We start from the raw sequence: 13,699 nt of genomic DNA, 5'->3' as shown, positions 1-13,699 counted from the left end.
ATTGAAGCTCTTCATGACTAACCTACTGCAACAGATCTGGGTGCTTCTTCTGGGGTGTTGCTGGTGGAGTTATTGATGATGGTGGCAGCCATCCTGCTGCTGCTGCAAGTTGTGATTATAAGCATGTTGATGCTCAGAAAAAATTAATATATTTGAAAACACCCCTTGCACAGTTTTCTCTCACCCCTACACCGGTCCCGCTCACCCTTACAGTCGTCCCTCTCATCCCTCTTTACCCTCATGTTCTTATTACAAATACAAAGTATGCAAGGACAGAGAGAATAAACTCCTTAAAAAACTAGAGGCAATTATTGAAGTTGTTGAGGAGTTAAAATCCATGAGGGGTGTCATATCATCCAAGAAGGTAAGAGAGTCATACACTCCTACAGTGACGGTTAGGAGGAAGACAAGAAACATTAGACAAATACTCTCCATTCTAAAAACAGCAAAAATTGCAACTCCTCCCACTCCAAAAGTTGTTGAAGTTCAGGGGCCGTTGAAGAAGGTGGACATATACGCAACACTTGGCGATGAGGAGAAGAATAAACTGGAAGAGATCATGAACGATGAGATAAAACCTTCAGAAGAATACACCATGCATTCATTTTACGCCAAAGACTTCAAGAGTATGACAAATATGCACATGTGGTACGTGGACAATGTAAGTTTACTTTTGCTAACCTAGCCTTCCAATCTACTCCATGAAGAAGAAGCTACGTAGCAGATATATAATTTGTTGCAACAGCTGGGTGTTCTGTCGCAACCTAATACACATCTTTTGCATAAGTTGCGTTAGCTGGGTAATCTGTGAACTGATTCAAGAACCCTCTGCAATAGAATCTTTCCACTGTGTTTTTATTCTTTACAATTACTAACCTATTTCAAAATTATCTTCTTATACCATATTATGTTGATGAAATTTTCTGCCGCATGAGGGGCAGACAATTAGCGTACCCGGATGTTTATGATGTTACCGATAGGATAATGGACCTCTACTTCTACAACTATTTCAAGGATAGGTACGATGATCTCCTTGGGCAGGCTGATCCTAATGTTCGGAGATTTGATAAGTTAGTTTCTATATTCGAATGAGGTGAATACTTGATTAAATATGTTAGAGGAATGAGGCCATATCCACACGGCAAGAGCTTGACCAAGGCAAAGAGACTTCTTGTAGTCATGAACGTGGAAGTCAAATATTTTCTCGTTTTTGAGATACTACTCTACGAGGGAAAGAAGAAGCTTTATGACTGCAACTTACCTATCTTCAACAAGGACACATTTTTAACCCATATGGAGCCACTCTTGAAATTATTTCCTAAGTTATTGAAGCAGAGTAAGCTGATGGATCATTTATCGGAGGAAGTCTTGAGGAAGGAATCATGGGCTTTTAAAGGTTGAAATAAGAACATCCAGCTCAAAAAAAATAGAACCGGTGCAGCGTGTGGGTCGTACTCATTTTTATACATCGAGTGTTTGCTGACCGACACAGAAATAATCGGTATGTGCGACGTCGTTGTGGGAAAGATGCAAAAGGTCTGGGCTTATGGGGTACTAATAAATGGTTGGAGCCCATGTATAAATAAGAATATGTACAAAGATAGAAACGAACATGATAATAATTTTTTATTTCAAGTCACTTCACTTTACATGTAGCGGCAGTAATTTTTAAGTCTGGCGAAAGTTGAATTTTTATAATGCAACAGATTTTATATCTGTTGTAACAAATATAGTACCTGTTGTAACAGATTAATTATCTATTGGAATAGGTTGATTATCTATTGCATTATGCAGATGTTTTTCAGTCTATTTGTCGCAACAAATATACAATCTGTTGTAACATATAATCTATCAGTTGCAACTAATAGGTAATCTCTTGGAACAAATCAAGAAAGTAGGAAGACCTATTATATAATTTCAAGCAAATAACCTAACTAAATGGTTAGAGCCCGTGTATAAAGAAGAATATGTACAAAGACAGAGACGAACACGATAACAATTTTTTATTTCAAGCCACTTCACTTTACATGTAGTGGCAATAATTTTTCTGTATGGAAAAAATTGAATTTTTATAATGCAAATAATTGTATATTGTTGTAACAGATATAGTACCTGTTGTGATAGATTGATTATCTATTGGAATAGGTTGGTCATCTGTTGCATTATGCAGATGTTGCCAGTCTGTCTGTCGCAACAGATATACAATATGTTGTAACATATAATCTATGTGTTGCGACTGATAGATAATCCATTGGAGAAAATAAAAAAAGTAGGAAGACCTGTTATATAATTTCCAGCAGATGACCTACATATTGCATCTCATGTTGCGACATATGTCTAAATTTATTTGATAAGATATGTCATCTATTGCAGCAGATGTATTATCTTTTATGATATTTGAATCTAGTATTCCATTTCAATTAACATGTTCAAAACTAAGGATTAAATTATATTCATATACAACATAAAATAAATTGAAGCCTTCGAAAATTATATGAAATAACCTAAAAAAAATTTATGGGTACAAATGATCTACTCTAGAAATAAATCAACAAGTTAAACCAAGGAGGATAGGTTATTACATTGACGCACTCAAGATATATAGATCTACTCAATATGGACAAGTTGTTCTTCATCCGGTGATACAAAATTTGGCTTTGGTCATCGTGGATCTTTAATGTCGCTTGCTTACGACTTTTGAGCTTTCTCTTCTCTATATTTCTATAAAAGAGTAGCATATCTTTTAGAGGGTAATCCAGCATCAAGTCCATCATTTGGTACTTGTAATCCATTGCTCAAATACTTGGCGTATGCGGCAACAAAAAGATCGCAATCCCTGCATTTTAGAAAACCAGACAATCCATATCTTGCAGTTCATGCAAGCACTGTGAAATTTATAAAATGATACTAAATTATGATATTTGAACTTACAGGATACCAATGGTTTTTTTGAGCAATTCCTTCAACATATTGTACATCAAATGGATTATCCATTTTATCCCGATATGCTTCAATCATCGACCAATCAGTACGAATCTTTTGATCCAAAAATCCACTCATATTAAGGTAAGTAGGCAATATTTTGGTCAGCTTTTGTATCTCAGATGACGGCCCGGAACGTCTCTTTCATGGGATAGAGTCATAAAATTAGATGCGCCTCTCTTTTAGAACGACGACAGCCAACACCCAATAGAATTCATTACCATAATTGATTGGGATGTACACTTCATCGACCAAATGCCAAGGTAAGCCAGCTGGAATTCTAAAACCTTTGATAATGTTGATTAAGCATTCCTTATTTCGGGAAACTTTAGGTTGTTGTTGACAATACCTATCGTAGGCATTATTGATGTAAACTTTGTACAAATAATTATCTGTCGTGTATTTGTATTATTATTGTGTTTACAACTTGGCCTTCTTTCGGAGGTAGTAAAAACTGACATCAATGTGCTGCATATATTATGAAACATTTCAGATTACGTGACAAAAAAATTAATATGCAGATACAATTAATAGTAATATGTATGACATTTAAACCTCATCATTCCAGCAAGTTTAGGGTTGTGACATCAAATAGAACTAATTCTGTATTTCGGAATGTGCAATAACAAAGTCGAACATATCAAAATCAAGACTCGATTCGTTCACTATGTAGTGTTCGTCATTTTATTTTCTACATGATGATTTATATGTGTTAATGTCATGTTCTTAAAACAAGAATTGTATAAATCAATATCTTTAAAATTGATTTATGTACCAGCTGGCATGATGCTTTAACAGCACATCGGCAATCCATTCTGAATAGTCGTTGATTAACTGCATTAGTTTTTTTGGAGCCTCATCTGAAATGTTAAATCCTTTAAACGGTTAATTCTTCCGTTCTCCCAAACTGACAGGCTCCATTTTTTCTTCTTCTTTGGAAGCAGTTGATGGATTATCAACTGTGATATTATGCTCTTCAGCAGTAGCTTCTACTGTGACATCCACCTGAAAATCCAAAATTGCCAATGCTAATTACAGATATACAATAGATTGTCCATCTATTACAATAGATGAGTCTTATATTACAACAGATGGATCATCTTTTGGGATAAATTCAAATAGGTTAATCAAATTAGTACGATAATTTTAAACAGATAACTCATTTGCTGCAACATAAGACTCATCTGTTGCAATAGATAACACATCTAATGCAATAGGTTAGACAATAGTTCCAACAGATGTATATATCTGTTAGATAATTTTTAGCAGATATATCATCTGTTGAAATAGATATGTTCCTGTTTGTTTGTTGGAACAGATGATGTACATTCACCTTCTTCAGCTCATGCTGCTCTCGTGTGGCCCTTGCACACTGAACAACGGTACAAGACAAAGACAGAGGCATTGTAATTTTGCTTTTTTCAATGCTTGATGATGCCTTAAAAATATCTTTACTTCTCCTCTTAGCCACCTTGATCTCTAGTGGAGTGTATGGATATGAAATCCTCTTTGATGGAATGACACCTCTCTTAGATGTTATTTTCTTTACAGAAGCAGTTAGTGCATTAATAACATTAATCACTCCATCATGTTTCGCCTTGCAGTCTTGACATTTGCATGCAGAACATTCGCTAGATGTGGCAAAATTTAGAGAAAAATCTATATAACTAGTATGATCATAATCATAATCATTATCCCCAACAGCAGCACCACTACCACTACCACTACCATCATCAACAACAATAAGTCCACCCTCCAAAATTATTTTTCTTGTGATGGTTGTTGCTCTAAACAATTCTATTTTTATTCTATCAACGACCTTAGGGTCTGATAAAGTTTGCACAAATCGTAAAGTAAGAAAAAATGGCATCTTCAACTCTCGGTTGGTCGGAACAAGCCACGGATGGGCAATCTAAAATAAATTAGTACATACATTAGAATGATGATGAAATCATTTAAAATAATCATTAATTATCCGACAATCATCTCAGGATTCTTGGACATGAAACTTCTTCCTGGTAGTTCGCTTGTAGTCTCAAATAACGAATGGCTTCAAATGTCCAAGCCTATAACATAACGTCAATAAATCAAAAGCATTATTAAATAAAAAAATGAATCATATCATGATAAAAGAAATATTTACCATGAAGGCCCATGGAAAGCCATATAAGTTGACTGTCTTTGGTGTTAACGGAGTCAACAAATATTTGACAGTCATTTTGAAGCTTTCATAACACCGAGGATAGTTGTTAAATGCCTCAAGATCCTCTGAGAAATTTATTAAACTGAGGCTTATGTTGTTGGTAACGTCTTTCGCCCAAAAAATATTATGTACAAACCAAACCAAGCACAATGATTGCTTATGCTTCTTTGAGAGTCCTTTATCTTTCAACGCTTTTATCAAATTTTTGGTTTTAAAGCTTGAACCAACAATGGACACCAGGTTATCATGATCACTTAAGTTTCCTTTGCCCTTTTGGGGTGTGCAGGGTGCTTTTTTGGGTCAAAGTAGGTATAACTTAAGAAAGAGAAAGAGGATAACCTTTTAGTCCAGTAAATATCGTAAACTCTTTCCAACCAAAATAAACAGGCGTGCCACTGTAATTTATCCACACCTCATCCATTTAATCTTTATTTTCATACATAAACCTACGCTTGAGAAGATCTTATACCATTTTCATCTGAAAACGAGTATTGTTGTCCACCGAAAAATCAAGCTATTGCCCAAAGCAGCTTTCCTTGAAATAAGAATCCAACTTTTGTTCTCGAAGTATTTTTCTAAATGCGTCAAAATATTTTTCTATGGCTGACTTAACCACAAAATCACCCACTAAATCTGTGGCATCATCGCACTGCATTCTCACAGGATAACGATCAATGCTGAAGGTTTTGATCAACTCTTCGGTGGAAGGGCTATTAGCATTTGAATCATCTCTTTTGAAACATTACTCCTCCCCGTGTTCATTATCTTCTACTCCTGATTGAGATAACGCTTGTAAAGCAAGCTCATAGAGTGGTGGATATAGCCGAGCTACTGCACTTGTTCCTGGACTTGATTCGGTTTCTTTTCTTTTGGGATCCATATTATCTTAAATTAACAGAAATATAAAATAAATTATAATTGATTAATGCATCGTTAAAAAAGGATAACAGTAAATCTAACATACACAATGGTAAAATAACAGTTTAAAAAAATCACACATTTGTTGTACCAGGTAACTTATCTATTGCAACATATAATCGACTTGTTTCAAAGGATGAGTAAATCGTTGGAAACAATAAAAATAGATCACTAATCTGTTGTACCAGGTATTTTATCTGATGCAACATATAACCAATCGTTGCAGCGGGTGAGTAAATTATTGAAAACCATAAAAATAGATCACTAATTTGTTGCAACATATAATCAACCTGTTACAACAGATGAGTAATTCATTAAAAACAGTAAAAATAGATCACTCATTTATTACACCAGGAAGGTTATCTGTTGCAACATATAACCAACCTATTGTAAAAATGAGTAATCCATTAGAAACAGTAAAAACAGATCACTAATCTATTACACCAAGTAGTTTGTCTGTTGCAACATATAACCAATCTGTTATAACGGATGAGTAATCCGTTGGAAACCATAAAACAGATCACAAATCTGTTGCACCGAGTAGTTTATCTGTTGCAACATATAACCAACCTGTTGCAACGGATGAGTAATACATTAAAAACCATAAAAATAGATCACTAATCTATTGCACTAGGCATTTATCTAATGCAACATATAACCAACTGTTGCAACAGATGAGTAAATTATTAGAAACTATAAAAATAGATTACTAATCTGTTGCACCAGGTAGTTTATCTGTTGTAACATATAACCAATCTATTGCAACAGACGAGTAATCCATTGGAAATGGTAAAAATAGATCACTTATCTGTTGCACGAAGAAAGTTGTCTATTGTAATACACAACCAACTTGTTGCAACGATTGAGTAACCCGTTGGAAATAATAAAATAGATCACTGATCTGCTGAAACATATCACTCATCTGTTGCAAAATGAGTTATATGTTGGATCAATATTGTTTAGATTTCTTCCAAACAGAAGAGTCGTCTGTTGCAACAGATGAATAATCTATTAGATTGTTCATCCGTTGCATCAGATTTTCATAGTTGTATCAGATTTTCATATGTCGTATTAGATATTTTTATCTGTAGCATCAGATATTTTATATGTTGCATCAGATGTTTCATCTGTTGCAATATCATTTTTACCAAGATAAATAACAAATCAATCCAGCAACACCAACACATCACACGCACACTAAGAACAATAACTGCGACAAAAAATCACCAACAAATCTGAATCAACAGTTCAACAACAAGAAGAAGAAATGCGAAAAATTAGGGTTTTGTTCAGTCCATATTTCAAATTTAAGCTAGAAATATTTAAATTATTAACCAATACTAGAAGAGTAGTTGGCTCAAGTTCCTCTGTTTCTTCATAATTTTTTACCTATGAAAAAGGAAATGGGACGACGAAAAACTCGAAGTTGTTGTCGCCAGAGAAGTGTTCACGTCGATTGATGGTTAAAAGTCGAAAGGGAATGCCGGAGGTTGAAGTCACCGACGATTGAAGAAAGAATTTTGCAAAACTATTGGTTGGAAGAGAGTTGAGAGAAGCTATCGGGAGAGAGAGGAGAGAGACGGTTGATTTGGATTGAAGGAGGGTGTGGGTTGATTTGTATTTTTGAAAAGATTAGAAAGTTTTAAAAAATTAATCAAGTCCACAATTAACTTAATCAAGTTTCCTAATGATGTTTGACCCTTTAAGTTGGTCAATGTCATCAATCCTTCATTCAAGACTTAAACGATACCTTTCCTTCAATTTTCTCAAGTTTCTTATGTATTAATAATTTTTGCATAAGTAATATTATATTTGGTATCATTCTTATATTTTGTACTAGTTTAGGTGTACGTCTCGTGCATGTACCTCACTTTATTGAGTTCAAACGTTACACTAAATAGGATATTTGTTTAAATAATAAAGATGAATACAATAATTTAATTCAACATCGTTTGGAGAATTTATTTAATTAAACTTAACCTTTACCAAAAAAATTGGTTAAGCTGATTGACATTCATCTACCACCTGTAAACTATAACAAAATAGTACGATAATAGAGATATCAAAATAATACAGCTAAACTTAACCTTTACACAAAAATATTCTCAAAACAGAGATATAAATACAATACAATTAAACCTAACCTTAATCTAAAAAAAATTTCATAGCCGACTGACATTCATCTACCACCTGTAAATTCATCTACGACCTATAAACTATAGTAAAATAATATAATAGTGATCATAAAGCTTCAATTTTGATGAAAATAATTCTTGTCTGAGCAAAAAATTTGATCCGAAATATGACTTGAATGAAAACAAAGAAGATATACATATATACACACACGTTGAATTCTATTATGTTGATAAAAATAGAAGTTGAGAGTTAGAAAATTAAGCATCCACCAATCTAGACATGCAACCGAAACAAGTTAGATGTGCATCAATCATATTTTTCCAATAAGTAAATCAGTTTATTCTCTAATTTAACGTGCATCTCAATATTTATAGAAGTAAGTCCTATTTTAGGAGTATTTTTCTATTCTATTTTAGGAGTATTTTTCTAATTGATCAGTACAAAAAAAATATTAATTTAGCAGTCTAGTTAATAAAATAAAAATAATTAAACAATAAATTGAAGAAAATAGTGAAAAGACAGTTTTGTCTAAAGAATGGTGTTTTAATGAAGGGCAAAAAATTCAAATAACTTTTCTAAGGGTCTTCACACTTTTAGTATATTATAGATTATAGATTATAGATATATAAAATTCAATAAACCTAATATGGTATTTGATTTGTAATTTAGAAACTCTTTTTTTTTTGTGAAAGGGATGTTTCATATCATAATAATAGCATAAGTCTTACAAAATATACCCAGGAGTCATCAATCTGGATCAAAATCAACAATGGAAGTTACATATTGGCACTGAGTATGTTGTGCAACATCAAGATTCCTAACTAATATTAGATAGGTAGTTCCTAGGATGTCTGCCTGTAATTTCTGTCTGCCATACATTGGAGGAACTATCAAAAGTTTAGCTTGTTCGAAATTTGTCGTTTGTGCACCATATTTGGCAAGTGCATCTGCGACTCCATTCTGTTCTCGATAGACATGGCTAACCACTGGACATCCCAGCTTCCTTAGCTTGGACCTGCACTCATGAACAATACTATTATACAGCATATTACCATTTTGAAGAATTTTGATTACTTCCAAAGAATCAGTATCAATTTCAATAGGGAGAAACTAATTTGTTTCAGTGATTCTTAGACCTTCCAGGAGTGCTATCAACTCCATCTGGTTGTTAGAAACATGTAGAAAACTTTTGTTAAAGCCAAGGATCCATTCTCCATTATGGTTTCTAACAAGGCAGGAACCATTTATATTGAGCTTAAACCCTCCCATTTGTGGCGGTTGCTAACTGACCTCAATAATGGATGTCCTCTTTGCTACATGGCTATTGGAAGCCAGGAGCTTAAATTCCATGGCTTCTGCATAAGCTAATTTAAAGGAAGGTCTGATTTTTGTGTTGTTAAACACATTATGATTCCTGGCAGACCAAATATTTCATAAGCAATAAGGGAGAATCTCAGACTAAAGGATGTAAGAGTTGAAAGAGGTGTGCTTAAAGGCAGTCCAGGTTCCTAACCAATGAGGGGGTATAAGTTATGCATAGTGATGGTAGAGTTGGCTTCAGCGTTTCAAAGCATCTCTTTCCAGAAATCTTTTGCATAGGGGCACTTAAAGAAAAGGTGGTTGATATATTCATGCACACCACTGTATAGATGACAATCTGGGGAAAGAGGCAAGCCCATTCTGGAGAGTTGATGGTTGGTAGGGAGCCTAAGGTGGTGTAGAAGCCAAAGAAAGTACTTAATTTTTTTTGGATGTGGGAATTTTCCACAGCCAGGCTCTATCAGATATAGCAGCAGTTTGGTCTATTTTACTGGTGGCCAGGAATTGATAGGCAGTAGTGCTAGTGAATTGGCCAGTACTATTCAGTCTCCAAGAAGGGGTATTTTTATCAATCCCTTTGTTAGGATAGAAGGAATTGATGATATGGGATCTAATAGCACTTGGGATCTAAAGTGAAAGATTGTCAAAATTCCAACTATAATTGGACCAAACCTGAGAGAGCTTGGTTGTCTCCTATTCTTGGGAGATGGGTCTCTGTACCATGTACCTGATGGGTTGTATGTTGGGGGTCCATCTATCCATCCAGAAGTTTATATCCCTCCCATTCCTAACATTCTAAGTACTGGCTTTCTTACATGAATTCCAGCCACAGAAAACATTTCTCCAAGTAGCAGAAGCCAGTGGAGGGCATTTCTAACCAACCTTAATGAACTTAGACTTTAAGACTCTAACCCAAAGGTTGTCAGGGTTCTTGTTGAATCTCCAAGCCAAGTTTATAAGCATGACACCATTTTTGGTTTTTGCCTTTTGAATACCCAGCCCATCCTTTTTTTTGGGGAGGGTAATAGTATCCCAGGAGATAAGGTGCATTTTTTTTTCCATTTATAGAACCCCAAATAAAGTTCCTTTGGGTTCTATCAATGAGCTTAAGAATTTTGAAGGGGATGTCTATATGCTGCATGAAGTGGGTGGGAATGCTATTCAAGGAAGCCTTAGCCAAGATAGTTCTCCCAGCCATATTTAGGAAGTTAGTTTTCCAACCTCCCCAATTTGGTTTCAATCTATCAATAATGAACTGGAAGTCACTAGCTTTGGGGGTTTGATGGAAGATAGGAAAGCCAAGATAGGTTCCAAAATCCTCCTTATCTCTGATGTTAAGATTGGAGGCAAGGGTGTTTCTATCCTCAGTAGAGCAATTACTGGAGAAGAGAACTTTGGACTTAGAGTGATTAATTCTTTGTCTAGAGTGGTAGCTAAAGCTGTTCAGGGTATTAGTTATGGTTAAGCAAGTTTTTTGCATCAGTTTGAGCAAAGAGTATAAGGTCATCAGCAAAGAAAAAGTGGGAAATTTTAAGCCTAGTTTTGCTGATGGAGATGGGAGTCCAATTAAGAATGTCAACCTTATGGCCTATCCTTCCAGGTAAGAGTTCCATGCACATGATAAAAATGTAAAGGAGAGATTGGGTCCCCTTACCTAATTCCCCTAGTTAGAGAAAAGGATTCAGTTTTACTACCATTGACCACAATGGAGATGGTAGTGGAAGAGATACAGGACATGATGAGCTTAGCCATTTTGGGGGAAATGTTGAAGAAGTGCATTGCCTATCTAATGAAGCACTATTCTATCCTATCAAAGGCCTTTTCTAAATCAATTTTAAAAATCATATTGGCCTTTTTACCTTTTATTTTGGTGAAATGAGTGATGTACTCCTGAACAATGATGGCATTATCAAAAGCCCTTCTGTTAGCTAAGAAGCTTGACTGAGAAGGGTTGATGTCTGCCAGAAAAGACTTTAGTCTACTGGCTAGGATCTTAATGATGATCTTATATTGAGTATTACAAAGCCTAATAGGTCTAAAGTTCTTCAGAGTGGTGGTATTAGGGCATTTAGGGATTAAACAGAGGTAGGTGCTATTAACCTTAGGTTCCATGATTCCAGTGGAGAAGGTATTTTGACAGAAGTTGATAACAGGGGTACTAAGGATATTCCAATATCTTTGGTACAAGAAAGGATGAATTCCATCAGGACCTGGTGCCTTAGTGGGTTTGAAGGAGAAGACAGCAGACCTGATCTCTGCAGGCTCAGGGATTAACTCCAGGTGGGCATGATCAGTGGCCTTAATGGATCCTGAAGTTGAGGGATTTTTCTGACAATGAAGTGGGGAGGAGGAGTGGTCAGTGGAGTAGAAATTGGAGTAGTAGAGAGTTATGGTATCTTTAATCTCAGTCTGGGTGTAACTCCAATTTCCCAGGTGATTATGGAGAGAATTTATTCTATTTTTTCTCCTCCTATTGAGGGTTGAGATATGAAAGAAGTAAGTATTACTATCACTCTCGGTGATCCAACTAATTCTAGATTTCAATCTCCAGAACTCTTACTGCTGACTAAGGATATCACTATAGTCTTTATTAGGCTTATGGTCCAGCTCTTGAAGAAAAGGACTATGAGGGTAAGCATTAGAGCTTTGAATTCCTGTTAGTCTAGCAAGCAACCTTTTTTTGTGGAAAATATTCCCAAAGGTCTCTTTATGCCAATTAGAAATGTTTATCTGAAAATGGGCAATGGCACTAGTCTGGTCTAAGCCAGTATTAAAGGAGTTACTGACCATTTGGACAAAGGAAGGGTGGGAACATTATATGGTTTCCATTCTAAAGGGTTTATAAGAGATTATATTGTGCTTTACTAAGTTGATGAGCATAGGTGAGTGATCAGAATGGGTCCTGGGCAAGTGAGTAATAAAAGCCTCAGGAAACAACTTGATCCAAGGATTATTGGCTAGACACCTATCAAGTCTTTCCAGGATAAGGGCATTTCTCTTTTTAAATCTCTTATTAGTCCAAGTATATTTGCTACCCTTATACCCAAGGTCAATGAGAGCACTCTGGTTAATGCAGTCCCAGAACAGGTTGACCCTACTACAATTAATACTATTACCCCCAAATTTCTCAGAAGCCTTTAAAACCTCATTAAATTCCCCCCAACCAGCCAAACATTGTTAGGGTGATGCATAAAAGTATCATCAAATGAGATGAGTAGAGTCCATAAATTTCTCCTATCCTCAAAGCAGTTGCTAGCATAGATACCACTAAAAGAAAAGAAACAGGAAGGGATTGCTAACTTGGACAGTCACATGAATCCCTCGAGGAGAGATGTTAATATCATTGATGATAAGATATTCTTTATTCTACATGATTACTAGACCCCCAGAGTGCCTGACAGCAGGGTATTAGATCTTTTTGGGGAAACCCATGTCCTCTGTGAGACTATTATGGTCAGACATTCTAGTCTCTAGAAGTGCAAGGATCTGAGGCTTATGCATCTCCACCATTACTTTGCAGTGCCTTCTGAATTTAGGATTGTGGCCCCCTAGTGTTCCATATTATGTAGTTCATTAGTGGGGTCAGTGGAGGTGGGGATTCCTTCATGATTCTCTTTCCCCTCCAGTAGGGGTCAGGCTGTGTGTTCTTAATTTTTTTCCTCTTCTTAAATAATAGTGAGATCTTGGTCTTGTAGAAGATCCCTATGGCCCTGCTTGGGGGAACTACCTCTAGCTCTAGCAGTGTGAGTCCATGTGGGATAAGGACAATGAATATCTCGCTTATAAGGTCCTCGAATGTGAGATGTATTGGCCTTTCTAGAGTGATAGCCTATGTTCTTGGCACCTTTAAAGATGCCAAGATACTTTTCAGTTCTAAGTTGTTCTCTTTCAGAGCCTTTATTATATTTTCCTTTCTATGGTTTCTAAGTTAGGGAGAGGTATCGGCGGAATTGGGAAGGGTGGCCCTTGGGTTTGGGGATCCCCAAAGATCAGTTCAAAAGAGGGCTCTTCCTTCAGCACTCTGGGAGCTTTCATAGGGAAGAATGGTAATGATTGAGTCACTAGTGCCATTTCTGAGCTGAGCATCTCTGGACTCAATAGAGTGAATGGATTTTGATGAGTTAGCTTTAACAATGCAGT

Source organism: Capsicum annuum, chromosome 1 (genome assembly GCF_002878395.1).
Source record: "Capsicum annuum cultivar UCD-10X-F1 chromosome 1, UCD10Xv1.1, whole genome shotgun sequence".
NCBI lineage: Eukaryota > Viridiplantae > Streptophyta > Magnoliopsida > Solanales > Solanaceae > Capsicum > Capsicum annuum.
The sequence above is the reverse complement of the archived record's forward strand: the minus strand, read 5'-3'. Positions refer to the sequence as shown.